Here is a 14,760-nt window from a genome sequence, read left to right as displayed (position 1 = left end):
ATCATACCTTGACGCGGTGTGTGAACGACGAACAAATTTGGAACTTTTACTAACCTGAACGTACTTTTACCACTGAACATGAATTTTTTCCATTGTTCAAGTGTCCAATGCTGATAATTTTTTGAGCCATAAGTGCAGGAACTATTCGCTGTTGAAATAAATCAATACTCTTCACCTTTGAATGAACCGTCAATACACAATTTTATTACCAAATATTGCCGCCCACGCGTTGACTGCCTGTGGATACTAAGTATGCCCTTTTACCGCCCAGTGAGGGTTCCCTTTTTCCTAGAACCTACATCCAACTAACAAACTATTTTCTAAGGAAACACATTTTCGTAAGAATTGCGAATCATGATTGGATCCATCATGAATTTCGAAAATTCTTGTCTGAGATCGTAATCATCTTCATTAAGTTCATGAATCACTTGCACTTTATATGGGTACCACCTATTCTCTTGTAGAGACTTTAAAACAGACGTTAGAAATATTAATTACTCCAAAACTGGAGGATTTATGACACCAAATAATTTAAAAATACAACTTTTGTAAATAACTAGTGCATCAAAATGTTTATAATTAGTAATCTTAAACATTTCTATATCTCGATTTTTAATCGCCCTTTTAACCAAGTTGTCAAATAACTATTAATTACGAGTAGAATATAGGGTATCCCATTTAAGAATTAATTTTTTTATTTAGAAAACTTATTTTGAAATTATATGACTTTGCACAAAACAATTTGTACATTTTGTTAAAGTGTACAGATATTTGCCAGATGCCATATTTCTTGTCACTAGTATTTCTCTCATCCTGTATAATACACAATAATTTTATAACTGCATGCATTAGTGATTGTAAAATATTTATTTCGTTCTTCTGAAATGCCACGGCGATGATATATCAAAAGGTGAAAAGTTCGAGTTATAATTTAGGGATCGTGCATTCTAATTTAAGAACAGGTTTATTTTAAGATAAGTCGTTATAAGAACGATTTTATCTTAATTTAATTTATTAATATCGGTTCCATGGTGTAATGGTTAGCACTCTGGACTTTGAATCCAGCGATCCGAGTTCAAATCTCGGTGGGACCTCTAGTTCTTTTTTCGTTTTTTAAATTTATAAATTTCAAACACATAAATATGAGGCTTTGCTTGTTTCGTCATTACACTAGTATTATGGCTACCTTAGTCGTGGTCTTCATATCTTTGGTTGTGGTAAGCACGTAAGTCATCAAATTATCAAATCTGAGATATTTATGTACTAAATAATGATAATGATAACGATAATGGGAAATGTAATTCCCCTCCGTCTGCATAAGCAAATAAGTCAAATATCTTTAAATTTAGCAAATGATGGGCATGTGGATATTAAAACATCTCGAAAATTATGAAATGTAACAGAATAAGTAGTTACTGTTGCTTATACTGTTTCAATCAATTTTTACGATTTAGCAAAAAGAATGTACATTTACATATGTGCTTATTCACAACGCGATTTGTCGGACCGTGTTTACTTAAAAAATAAATATTACCTTCTTATTTACTCATTTTGGATTACTAAAAAACAGTCAATTTGGAAGGTAATAAGCATAATATTAATATTTTTTCTAATTTGCAATTAAAACATAGCGAAAATGCTAAAATATTTTTTACCGTTTTTATTAGTTTTTAAGCTGAAATCTTCATGGGATCATTTTAAAGTCTGCGTCATATTACATTAGTATAATTCTAATAACGTTTCTTTTTAGGCAACATTGATACGGATGAAAACCAATGTGTACCTCAACCGAATTTTTCAGATACAGACGAGATACCTTTTTCCAGAACTCTATTATGGATTGAAAAACATAGCCTAGTCTAAACGTCCAAACTATGATTTAGACAATCAAATTTTAGCTTCCAATTTCCAGTTTAATCGGTCCGAATTAACTAGAGAAATTTTGGTAGAAAGAAGAATAATGGCAATATAATTCTTTATTCTGCTGCAGAACCAATATAAAATAATAATAATTTGTACCAATTACTTAGCATTCTGAGAGATTATGTTTAAGGAAATATAAAAGAATTAAAAATCCTTTTAACAGATACGGACGAAAAACCAGAAATGAAAGTTAATAGCACATTTGAAAATAGTCGAAATTGAAACCTAATTGAATTTTAATGATAATAGCAGAGATCATCTTAACTGTACCTGCAATAGGATTTAAATAGCAGTGTCCAAAACAATGAGAAAACAACAACAGTTCGAAAGAAAAGAAAGAAAAAAAAACAAAGACGTTTCTGGCCATTTTGGAAAAGAACTTCCTGAAGAGAGATTGTGGAGTTTAATTGCGGCGAGCGAATCTTATGAAGGAAGAGAGTTAAGTTATTTTGGTTATTTTTTTTTGGGGAATGGAACAAGTTTTTAGTTACAAGAAGTTATTTAGTTTATGTGAAGTCGAAGTTATGTTGTTTATGAAAAATAAAACTTCCAAAAGATTCTGGTGAGTTACCACAACTTACATGTAAATTTAAACTTTCTCACCTTATTAAAAATATCCAACAATCATTTTTATTTTTTGTAATACACATATATAATATATTCCAGAGTAGTAACATTAAATATTTGAGCCAAGGTCACTTCATGACAAATATATTCTAGTTTTTGTTACTAGAACAAAAACTATATTAAGTACAAGAACACAGAATAAAAAGGTTTTTTTGTTCTCTTGTAGCCTGCCGGCTCCAACCTCTAGAACTGGAATTTTTATTTAATTTTTGATTTGGTGAAGAAGATTTTTAATTTGGGAAGAAACTTGGATTTGGGGAAGAAATTTTTTAAACTGGAAAGAATTTTGGATTTGAGGAAGAATTTTGGTTTGAATTTTCTGGTTGGTCTGCCAGACCTTAAAAGCTATTACAAGGAACATAGAGAGTAGCTGATCTTAGAGCCCATCCACTATCTGGACCTTAGACAGCAGATTAGGGAACTCCCTTTCCAGCAATAGGATTACTAAGGACAATTATATTCTTATCAAAGCTATTAATAATTTAAATTTCAATTTTTTTATAATATATATATATATATATATATATATATATATCTTTAATACTTAGGCCTTCAGCCTAAGTGGGTTACAAAACAGGTTTGTGCACAATCCCTCCCTCAACTTGCTGAATACTTTTACTTGTCTTAATTTTATTTCCTATTTACTTTGAATTTATCTATTTTTTAAAATTTTATATAACACTTATAAGTTGTCAGGATATATTATCCAATTTTATGGTCAGTTGTATGTACCTTCATAATATCAAATTGATGTAGTATTGTTCAAATTGCTTAACTGACTATTGTCATACTTTTAAACTGCCTTTTCATACTGCCTTGTCATACTTTTATTAACTGGTATAATTATTTTATTTTTCTATAATATTTTAATTACTATTTACTCCATGTGAGTTATTCAAACAGTTTCGACATACCATTTTACCTCATTGTTAAGGGACTGTGCAGATCAATTTTTTTGTATATATTTATATTTTTGGGTCCTAGTTTTAGGTAACTGTTCTTTGTAAATATATTTTGGGGAATATATTTTAGTAATTATTTTAGTGTATATAAATATAGGGTTGGTACATAAGCAGATTAAGATTATAATGTAGTGTATAAAGCATTTCAGATTTTTATTTGTTTCCCATAATCGCTTAGTTCAGTTAGTATATAACTATAGACACCCCAAATTGGAGTGATATTCAAAATTCACCCTGGCGCCCATTTCAAGATCATCTTAGGATTAATCTAACCTTAAGTTACTGCAGGCAAGCAAACATGCCGACCTCCTCTCTAAGCACAACTCTTATTCTCTTGAGCTAAGCCTATTCTCTTGTAGTGTTTCAAGTAAACTTTATATTTTCTTCTCACAGGCAGAAGAAACCAAAAAGGCAAACTTAATCCTAGAGCAGAAAATCTATCAACTTTCAGCTCAAGAAGCATATAACAGTCAGGTGATAAAACTTTAGCTAGACAAGATCCGCCAACAGTAGTATTTTTGAATTGCAACAGTATTTACCAGATCCTTACTTGAAAACATCGATTTCATTTTTCCAACGTTAACTCTGGATCTACAATTTAACTGTCCTCAATTAAGCTGTAGTATTATTTAAGCATGATTCCAGTTCCCGACCCCGGACATGCAGATAGAAATTTAGTGAAATTTAAGGTAACTTTTTGTGTTAAATTTTAAAGTCAAAATATATATATATATATATATATATATATATATATATTTAAATAATAATTGCTTTCATTATTTACAAAGATAATTTTTTATTTGCAATAATTTTTTTATTTGTCACAGTTTATAGCTCAGTAACATTAATTTGTAAGTTTTTGTAGCATCTCCCGAGTTTGTAAATGAATAGGACACATGTAAGTTTTTCTTTGTAATTTTTGGTATAAATCTCTGTAACTACTAATATAGTAATTTATGTATTATCTGTGTTTTTGTAACTGTTTGTGGTGAGACACAATAAATGTTTAATTGTTTTGTAAACCAGTTTGTTTGTTTATCTTGACTAACTCTCTTACCCCTTTTTTTAGTTTCATTTGAAAAGATATATTTTTTATGTTTAATAATTATTTCAATAGTTACAACTAGCTGTTGTAATGGTTATAATTTGGCACCTCGAAGCGGCGTCTTTTTTAAATTGCTAGAGGTATTTCCTGTTTCCTTTTGTTTTGTTTGTCCCAGGAGATTCACGTTAGTACCCCTTTGTTTCATTTTTTGTAGTTGTCCCAATCGGACCCCTTGCCATTTACTTATCCACGCCCTCAGCTCTACAAACAAACCCTGAGTGCCGTTTGCACAAGTATCGATAATTTGGTTACTCTATCTCTGCCCTAATAATTTCTGTCCCCATTTTTCTACCCCTTATAATAATACCCCATGTGGTAGGCAAAAATATTTCGTTACAAAATGGCGACCAACCTAGGGCTTTTGAATGTTCCTGCATGTGTAGTAGTCTTAACAGAGTAAGACAGACTCCTTTCTCCTAAGCCATATCTATTTTATTTTTTCCCTAGTTTTCTGCCATTTATATGAAACCCTCTTTTTTCAAATAGTGCCCGAGTGTCTCACAAACAGTAATTGTATATCTAATGTATATCAACATATGTATTGTATATTAACATATGTTTTGTTTTTTTGATTTAATGTAATTTAATTGTTTAAGTGACTTTTGTTTGAGCTATGTATTTGTGTTTTACCCTTTGCCCCAGCTGTGTAGTTGTGTTTTGTCCTATGTGTCTAATTAACCATCTCTGACGGCGTTCTTTATGCCACGGGTTAGTAGGTGATTATGAAGGAGAAGTAGTCCGTCTCCTGTGTCCCCTGTTGTTTTCCTAATTATCCCATCTTGGACGGTTTTTTTATGCCACGGGTTAGTTGGAGATTGTCCAACCTGTGTCCCCCTTTGTTTGTGAACGAGAAGTAGAGATTGTTTTTTGTGTTCTTTTTTTTGTATCTGAATGACCACAAGTGTAATACTCGTGAACGGAGGTGCTGTTTAGTTTTGGCTAGGAGCAAGTTCCATTTAGTAGTCAAAACAAGAATTGTCTATTTTGTGTCATTTTGTGTAGCTCACTCAAAAGTGAAGTTTTCAATATTATTAGTAGTTTTGTATCCCCCTGTATGTGTAGTTTATTAAGTCAGTATTTTTGTCTCCCCCTGTATGTGCATCTTTTTAAGTCTGTTGGTTTGTCCCATCCCCACCGTACGTATAATTTGTTAAGTCTCTTGTTTTGAAACATTTTTTTTTTAGTTAAATTGTATATTTGCTTTCACCCAATTTTCGTTAAATCAGGTCTACCCCAAGTTTAACTGCTGTTAATTCCCAAATACTAAGTTTTCAATTTTCATTCAAAAATATTTCGTTACAGTGGTAAGCTCTATGAATAAAACCATAAATTTTTGACATATTCCGCAATTTCCTGAATTGATTTGAAACTTGGGATATCTCCGGATTTCTATTGTTTTTTATTTAGTAGTACAGTATCTCCTGTTACTAGTACAGTTAAGGATTTTCCAAATAATATCTGAAGCATTTCAACCAGCTTTATTACTACACACCTATTCTACTCTGGGATATTTCGACATACTTGGGAATTACTTTTAATCCTTCATTTTCTTTTATTTGTTAATATATGTATGTATGTACTATAATTTTTGGTAATATTGCGTTTTAAAATAAAATAGAAAATATGTGTTTGAGAATAGCAAAATGCCTTATAGGAGAGAGACTAGAATGTTCAAGGACAGAAAACTATTTCCTCTAGCTGATGTTACAGTCACTTTTGATCTATTCTAATATTAACATTTTATTGGTGATGTAAATTATATTTTTTTTTATGTTACAATGTGTACATAACAATGATGAAAAAAGATTCGTTTCATAATATTTTTTAGAACATAGTGCATCATAATATATATAACGTGAGTTTGGTCATTAATTACAAATAAATGTAAAGTTACTCGCCAGCGGCATGCTGTTTTTAATATATGAATCATTTCATAACTTAAATTTAGTTTTTAACAATTAAAACTAAAACTTAATATATAATTAAAATATTAAATTTTGCTTCGTTATAAATTAACAAGTTAAACACTAGAGGTGAAGGATGGATCAAATGTTGTGTTTGCTTAAGATGGAGCTACGACGGTTGTGCTGGTATTGACCCCGATGACGCTAATGAGTTTACTTGTGATTTTTTTGTCGATGGTAATTTCGCGTCTGCTTGGAAATAATTAAGACTGTAAAACCTAACAACATATGATTAAGAGGGCCTAGCTTAAAATATTTGAAAACAATGAAGACTTTAGTTAAAAAATAATTAGTGGCTGTTAGCCAATTATACCATTTAAAAAGAGTGTTATTATTAAGATTGTTCAGAATATCAATAATTTTAGATAACTGCATAATTACAAAAATGTATGTTAGTAAGAATTTTCTGTCTAGTTGAAACAGTTGAAATAGTTTTTGATACTGACACTACAATAAAACTACTAAAAATATTTGTATGTGTTATTTTTTGCTTGTATATGTATAGTGGGGTAAAGTGATCCTCGAATTATTATATCCATACCCTAGTGATCACTTTAGATAAAGAGGTGTACAAAATGATCCTACAGTAGACCTTCACGGAATAGTAAATAAAATTTGCGAATTTGTCCTCCTAGGCCATATATTTGGCCAGTTAATTCAACAAAGCGATAACAGCTTTTGCTAAAAGATTTAATCTTATACACATTTCGTATAGCTCAGAGGACAGAAAACGATATTCTTAAATAGTTTTCGTTCATGGCCTCCAAAATAGGTGGCACCTTTGTACGCTACCCACTGCACTGGTCCAGTTTTAGGAGACATTCGTTGGACTTTCTGATATTGAATTTGTATTAGCTCGAATGTTTGATGAAGCAAGGATGCTTTTTTTTGTCATAACACTCTATTGATATCTATCAAGCACGGGAAGTTTAACGAATTTGTCCTCCTAGGCCATAATATTTAATTCAACAAAGCGATAGCCTTCTGTTGCTAAAAGATTTAATCTTTTACATATATATATATATATATATATATATATATATATATATATATATATGAATATATATTTTTAATTTTCATACTCCTTACGTCTTCTTCCACTTGTTGTCTTTATCTTAGTTCAGGTCTGCCTCTGGTTCTTTTTGGTTCTTTTATCTGGTGGTACCATTTCGTTATAACTCTTAATGGATTGCTCTTTTCTCTTCTCATTATGTGTCCATACCATCTAAATATATGTGCTTTTATTGCTATAACTATGTTCGCTTGACCCATCCATTCTTGTATTTCGTGATTAATCCATTGTCTTGCATCTTCTTCATTTTCCCTATTTGGTCCCAGTATTTTTCTCATAATCTTCCTCTCAAAAACTTTCAACTACTCTTCTTCTCTTGCTGTTAATGTACATGTTTCTGTGGCATATACTACATGGTCGTTTGGTAGATTTTTATTTGTGCGTTTCGGCTTATATTCTCTCTATCTATCTCTCTTGAATTCTACTTTTCATATCTACACTTTTATTTCTTCTGTTTTTCAGTTCTCTCAGTTTGGTTTCGTTTACTATTTATTGGAAGCTTTTCTTTAATGCACTTTTATCTGTTGCTACTACGGTTATATCGTCCGCATATCCTATAATTTGTACTAAATTCTTGTTTATAGTTCCTGCGTTTGACAGCTTTTTTTATTACCTTGTCTAGTGATAGAATAAATAGTACCTTTGAGAGCGCATCTTCTTGTCTTACTCTATTTATTATTTTAAATTATTTCTGTTTTTTTCCTCTTCCAGTGTCTATTGTTGCTTGGCAATTTCGCATTATTATTTCTGTTATTCTTATAATTTTAGTCCAAGGATGGTCCAAGTCTTTATGAGTCTGGGACCATGTTTCTTCTGTAAGTTTGTCAAAGGCCTGTTTAAAATCTAGGAAAAGTATACGTGTTTTTCCGTCGTACTCGTATGTTTTCTGCGTTTATGTTTATCTGCGTATATTGTTAGTTTGTCTCTACCAGACATTAGGTCATTACTTTATAAAGTTACGTTCAGTAAATTAATTGCTCGATAGTTTTGACATATTCTATGGTCTTTTTGTTTTGGGAGTGTCCCTATAATTCCCTTTTTACATTTATCGGACATTATTTCCTTACTTGATATTTTCTGTATTAGTTCATAAATCTTTCTCTTTAGTGCCTCCTCACCGAAATTTATAAGTTCTATACTTATTACCTCTTCTCCCGCTGTTTTTATATTTTTAAGTTTGCATATTTTATCTTCCACTTCTGTATGGGTTAATTCTTTTTCTTCCTCGTCTAGTTCCGTGTTCATTATTATTTTTCTTTCTTCTTTTTTCCATTTCTTATTATATTTCTTCGAAATTCTTCTGCTATATCTCTGCTCCTTTAGCTATATTAGCTCCTTGTTTTCGAATACTTAATTTTAAGTATTGGTACAATGCTTTTGAGTTGTTTCTTTTATTTTCTTTTTCTATATCATTCAGAATTTCTTTTACTTTTTAATTTTTTTTAATAATGAAGATGTACAATAGTTCGTATTAAACATTATTCATAGAGCAGTCTTCTGGTTAATAAATCCTGCTGCTTCCAAAATAAATGAAAACAAGAAGTTAGAAACTATAGAGATAATCATGCGTTTCATTTACATTAATAAAATCAAACTCTGAAGCTCATCTATCCAATTTTCCTGATGTATCCTATAATCCTGCCTGTTTTAGTGCTTTGGTGTTGTCCTCTTATTCCATTTGTTGTAATATTAATTTGTCCTCCAGTATTATTGCCGTAGATCAGAAAGCCGATACAATAATAGCGAAGTTATAAGCTATATAGAAACAAGAAAAGCGCTAACACGAGAAATCTGTAGTTCAGTGAAGTTTTCAGAGATTCCTGCATGGCCCAGAGCCAGACAAAGTGGGGTCTCACACAAATCGTGCTGGCAATTGCCTTGCAGCAAAGCCATCAATACAACAAGACAAAACAAGACACTTTAGATTAGGTTATGATGATACTGTATTATTGAATTTTATCTTTTTATTTTATTTTATCTTTATTTATTAATAATAATAAAGATGTACAACAGTTCGTATTAAACATTATTACATTTGCTGTGTATATCTTGCGTACATTATTTTACTAATAATCTTTTAAATCTCCTCTTTTACGTTTATTAAATGAATAAAAATATTACTTACAATTGCAGTTTGTAACTTGATACACACTTTGTAAAAATTTCATCAAAAACCGATGTCTATTTCCTTACAAAAACAGCTGTTTCACACCATAGAGCAAAACATCATGTGTTCACACCAACTTTAATTCTGGCTACTTTAACTTTAGCTACTGTATACATATTTTAAATTTAGGAAAAAAATGCATACAGATTTAGTTTTACAGATTTTTCCCTTAGGAAGATCATTGTGTACCACCTTCCTCTCTACCGACTGTGAGCGTTGTAAAAAATGTATTTTTTTAAGTCCGAGGGAATACTTGTACAATATTTGTTGCAGACTAATATTTCTCATTGTCATATTCGTGTTAATTTGTTACCAATAACATAAAGAATATATCGTATAGTTTTCTGCATTTAGAAATAAATTCCATTGGCCTAAATTTTGTTTTTATTTAGGACAATAAAATTTACGATAATCTGTCCAGTATTCAAAGTTCGGTAAAACTTGAGTTACACAATCTACATTATTTATTAAAATTGTAAAAATATTTTGCCAAATTTAAAAATACATCTAACAAATCTAAATTAATCTCTAAAAAATCATGGACTGATGTGTTTGACACACTTTCTATTATATAATACTCTTCTAATTGTAGATATTAATTATAGTAAATTAATATTTATTTTATTCTTAAAATGCTTCACGGTTGGCCAAAACATGGTTTTAAAGGTCAAAAGATATAATTATTATAATATGGGGATTATACTGTAGGTATTTTCTACAAGTTTATTTTTTAACTGAGACGTTATCAAGAGATTATCTCTTAATTTTATTTAATAATATCGGTTCCATGGTGTAATGGTTAGCACTCTGGACTTTGAATCCAGCGATCCGAGTTCAAATCTCGGTGGGACCTCTTACTTATGTTTTTGTTTTTAAAATAAATGAGATATTACATTTATAGAATGTTATAAAAAATTATATAAAATAGAAAGGAAAATGTAATTGAATCGGTGAGTTCGAAAACCGTAAAGTCCAAAATTTGACATTTTAAAGTAAAATAGCTATTTTGTTTAAAATTTGTACTTTCCTTGATTGGGCTTGAAAACCGTAAGAAACTTGCCGTTAACGTAGCACAGCTGATTGTACCCGTGCGTGAGGAAGAAAACCGTACATGTTTAGGACTTGTGTACAGTTTTTCACCTTAACAATAAAATAGTGGCCAGTTGGGTATTAACAAGCATAACGTTTACTTTGTGTGTATGTGTATTGTACAAAATAGCTCGATATTTGTGAATTTTCCAAACAAAAGTAAAATTATGTCATCCAGTGATCGTGAAGAAGTTACTGATATCACTAGTGGTAGCAGAAAAAGAAAAAAGAATGTTGTTAGTTTAACACACAATGCAAGAAAAACAGTTGAAAACAAATTTTTACATCAGTATGTGAGTATAATATGTTATCATAGATGTACCTACTTATAATGCGCTTACACCCAATCTACTCCTAGTCACCAAGTAAGTTTTAACAATAAGTTTGGCTTGAATTTTAAAATGCACAACTTTAAGAAAATATTGGTCATTTTTATACTTACCATGAAGGTCAAGATCAGAAGGGACCTAATGAAGTGTGCACATTGCTTAATGACTACAACATGAAACATAAATCACCTGAAGCTGCAGTTTTCCAATGGATGTACAGGACAGAACCGAAACCAAACAATGGTTCGTTTAAGAAAATCTTCCATTCATTTCTAATAAGAGGCCATTCGTTTTTGCAGTGTGTCCACGATTTTGGCTGTGCAAAACAGAATTTCAGAAAATATGATCGAATTTTTACCCCAGAAGAATACGAGGACTTCCAAAATAATGTGAAAAAAAAAATCCAGTTCACTGATATTACCGATTTTAAGAACTGGTGGCGTAAATACTATAAAAAAAAGTGTAGAATTCTAGGTACCGGTTCCAACAAAAAAAACGTTTGCTATGTCAACTATAGGGAGTTCGTGTGTGACAGTTCAAATCCGGGATATAATAAAACGTGGGAGTATTGGGATGGGACTTTCAAATTGCTCAAAAAATATAAGAACAGCTTACATTTGCCCACTAGTATGGCGTATCAAGAACACATTCCAATTAATAAAAAAAATCCTGGGCATCAAGAAGGTAATGATTTATACCCAAGGTGAAGCATTAGAATTCTATTACCACATGACACCATGAAAACCACAAATTCTAAAATTGATGATTTAGTGATTGAGTTAATAGTTTTGATATTATGTATTAAATAAATGTTAAATTAATCAAGAAATGTTTACCTATTTCTATTCGTATATAGGGTTGAGTTCAAAAACCATACAACTCCATCGTCACTTTTAATCTGTCATTGGTAGTCTATTTAATTTTCTGAGAAACTACCATTAAAAATACATTGCAAACCAAGAGATCTAAAACTTTTCCATCCATGCCAATAGTCTATGTTGAGTAGTTTCTGCGTTCAAATGGTTTTATTGATTTTCTCGTAACGCAGATTTTGGACATGTACGGTTTTTAAACTCACCGATTCATGTTGTACTATATTAATTTAAATATCTAACAAAGACATAAGAAACTGGTACGGCATACCTGACATCAATACAATAATAAGAAGAGCAGCAGCAGCATAGCGTACAACACTAGAAGAAGAAGTTAGTTAAACTTATTCGATTCCAATTAGCCACATAGCTGTCCTGTTATAGGCTGGTGTGGAAACCAGAAGGGAGAAGAACTCAATAAACTCATAAAATATAAGTGCCACACTGGTATGGATGCCAGGTCATCGAGTAATACGGGGTAATGAAAGAACTAATTACCTTTCCAGAAGTTGATCAGCTACAAAATACTTTGGTCCAGAGCTAGTTAATAGTACCAAGAAATAACATCCGTGATCAGAAAAGACTTGGATCGGAACAGAAGATAGCTCTCACCCTTAAAACAATATGAAAATAAGGGGGTCCAGTAACACCTCCATAGATACTCTTGGTGTGCCGCTCAGATTCTGTGTGATTCCAAGGCAAAAAAGTTTTTATACCTTACTGAGCTTGAGGATGGCTTCTTTTGTCGCACATTTGGTCACCATTTGTACCATTTAGAAATACCGGACCTAATTCATTCAAACCACTACTATTACCTTTCATAATCATAAAGCCCTACATTTGAGCCTGTTAAATTCTATCTCTGTCTGACTAAATTTACTGTTGGCTAAGATAACTATTTAAGGTTCAAATTTCAAGGAGAAATTGAGGGAACAATATTGTGAATTATGTATTAGATACATAATTCACAATATTGAACATTTTCAGAACTAGATTCACAATTTCTAAAAAAATATTTTCTATTAAACAAATTGTTTTGTTTCAAAGGTAATTTACAATGTATAAGTTTTATACTTACTTTTACCTTTGTCAAGATAAATTTTATAGGGTATTAGGATGCTTATATTTCAGTAATTTGTACATTAAATTATTAATACATATTTTCAGCAATTAGTTCAGCAGTTTATAAATTTATTTATTTAATATAAGTAACATTAAAAGACAACATTTTTTGTACAGTATATTTATTATAAATTTTCTTGAGTAGATACATTTTTGTTTAATACCTTTCATGATTGGCCTTTCTTTCTATTCTTTGTCCTCTTATCGATCATTTTCTTCATTTAAATCTTCTAGTTTTCGGTAATATTGAAGTTATACTTCTATACGCGCGCTCCACGTTGGAAATTTGTATGGGAGTGAATCTGTGAAATCATTACATATGTAAGATAATGAGTAAGAGAGAGACAGAAGATATATTTTCTCTCTCTTCCTCTCTCGAATATAAAAATGTTCCTTTTGTATATATATTTAATATTATGTATATTATATATATATATATATATACATATATATATATATATATAATAAAATATTTATTAATATTATTATTTATGTGATATTTTTTTTGTATTATTTATTAAATGTTCATAATTATATTAGTCTTTTGTATTTCAAAATAATAATCTCAATAAATCACGGTATGATCCAGAACTGTCAATTTTGAAATACGTTTGTGTCATGTCCTCGGTAGTATAGTAGTCAGTATCCCCGCCTGTCACGCGGGAGACCGGGGTTCGATTCCCAGTCGGAAAGGACTTTTTATTAATATTATTACATGGTAAATTAAACATATGCGTAAGTAGAAAAGTTATGTATATTATTGTCATTTTTAAATACTTATGAATATTGCATTTTAATTTGTATTGTATTATTATATTGAATGATGTTGCAGTGTACTGTATTGTATTTTTATACTAATAACAAAATAAACAATGAATTTTACTGCAGAGTATGTGTAAAAAAATTTTTGCATTCAACTTCTTTCATACATATATGAAAATAAAAATACACATTTTCATCAAAATATTGATTCAATCCTTCATTTACTATACTCCTATTACAGGTGAAATGTTGTTTATTAATTGTTAGTAAGTTGTTATTAATTCTGTTTCTCTTTCTGCTATGTCTTACCTATAGCATTACATATGTAATGATTGTGCAGATTGACTCCCAAATAAATTTGTAACGGCGAATGCATGTATAGAAGTGTAACTTCTACCGGCAGTCCCACTGGACTGCCACACCCGTTTTTTTTTTTGGTTTCTATACTTAATTGATTTATATTTGGATACTTCCTCAATAAGTAAAAGTTTTCCTTGTTGTGTGTTTCCGTGTTGTGTGTATAAAAATAAAGCAAAATTGATAGAAACACAATTACCAACCTACTAATTTAAACACCTAAGTTAACCTTTAATATTGAAAAGAGCTCTAGGTATTATGAAACTGGGTGTGACACTATAGTGTACTTTAGTCTAAAGGGAACATTAGTTAAGGTTTAGTTTAGGTGGTCATTATGAAATCGGGCTTTAATTTTTATTCTATGCACTTTTCATTTTAAAATAATTTTATATAATAATCATGTGGGATT

The 14,760-nt window shown here is 30.5% G+C and overlaps 2 non-coding genes across 2 annotated transcripts; both read left to right on the top strand.

Annotated features, from left to right (window-relative positions):
• Positions 1-1,022: 1,022 nt before the first annotated feature.
• Positions 1,023-1,094, top strand: TRNAQ-UUG (transfer RNA glutamine (anticodon UUG)). The gene has a single exon. It is a non-coding gene; the product is annotated as a tRNA-Gln (tRNA).
• A 9,507-nt stretch (positions 1,095-10,601) lies between these two features.
• Positions 10,602-10,673, top strand: TRNAQ-UUG (transfer RNA glutamine (anticodon UUG)). Its single transcript has one exon. It is a non-coding gene; the product is annotated as a tRNA-Gln (tRNA).
• Positions 10,674-14,760: the final 4,087 nt, after the last annotated feature.

This window comes from Diabrotica undecimpunctata, chromosome 1, assembly GCF_040954645.1.
Source record: "Diabrotica undecimpunctata isolate CICGRU chromosome 1, icDiaUnde3, whole genome shotgun sequence".
Lineage (NCBI taxonomy): Eukaryota > Metazoa > Arthropoda > Insecta > Coleoptera > Chrysomelidae > Diabrotica > Diabrotica undecimpunctata.
This window is presented reverse-complemented; position numbering and strand designations above follow the sequence as displayed.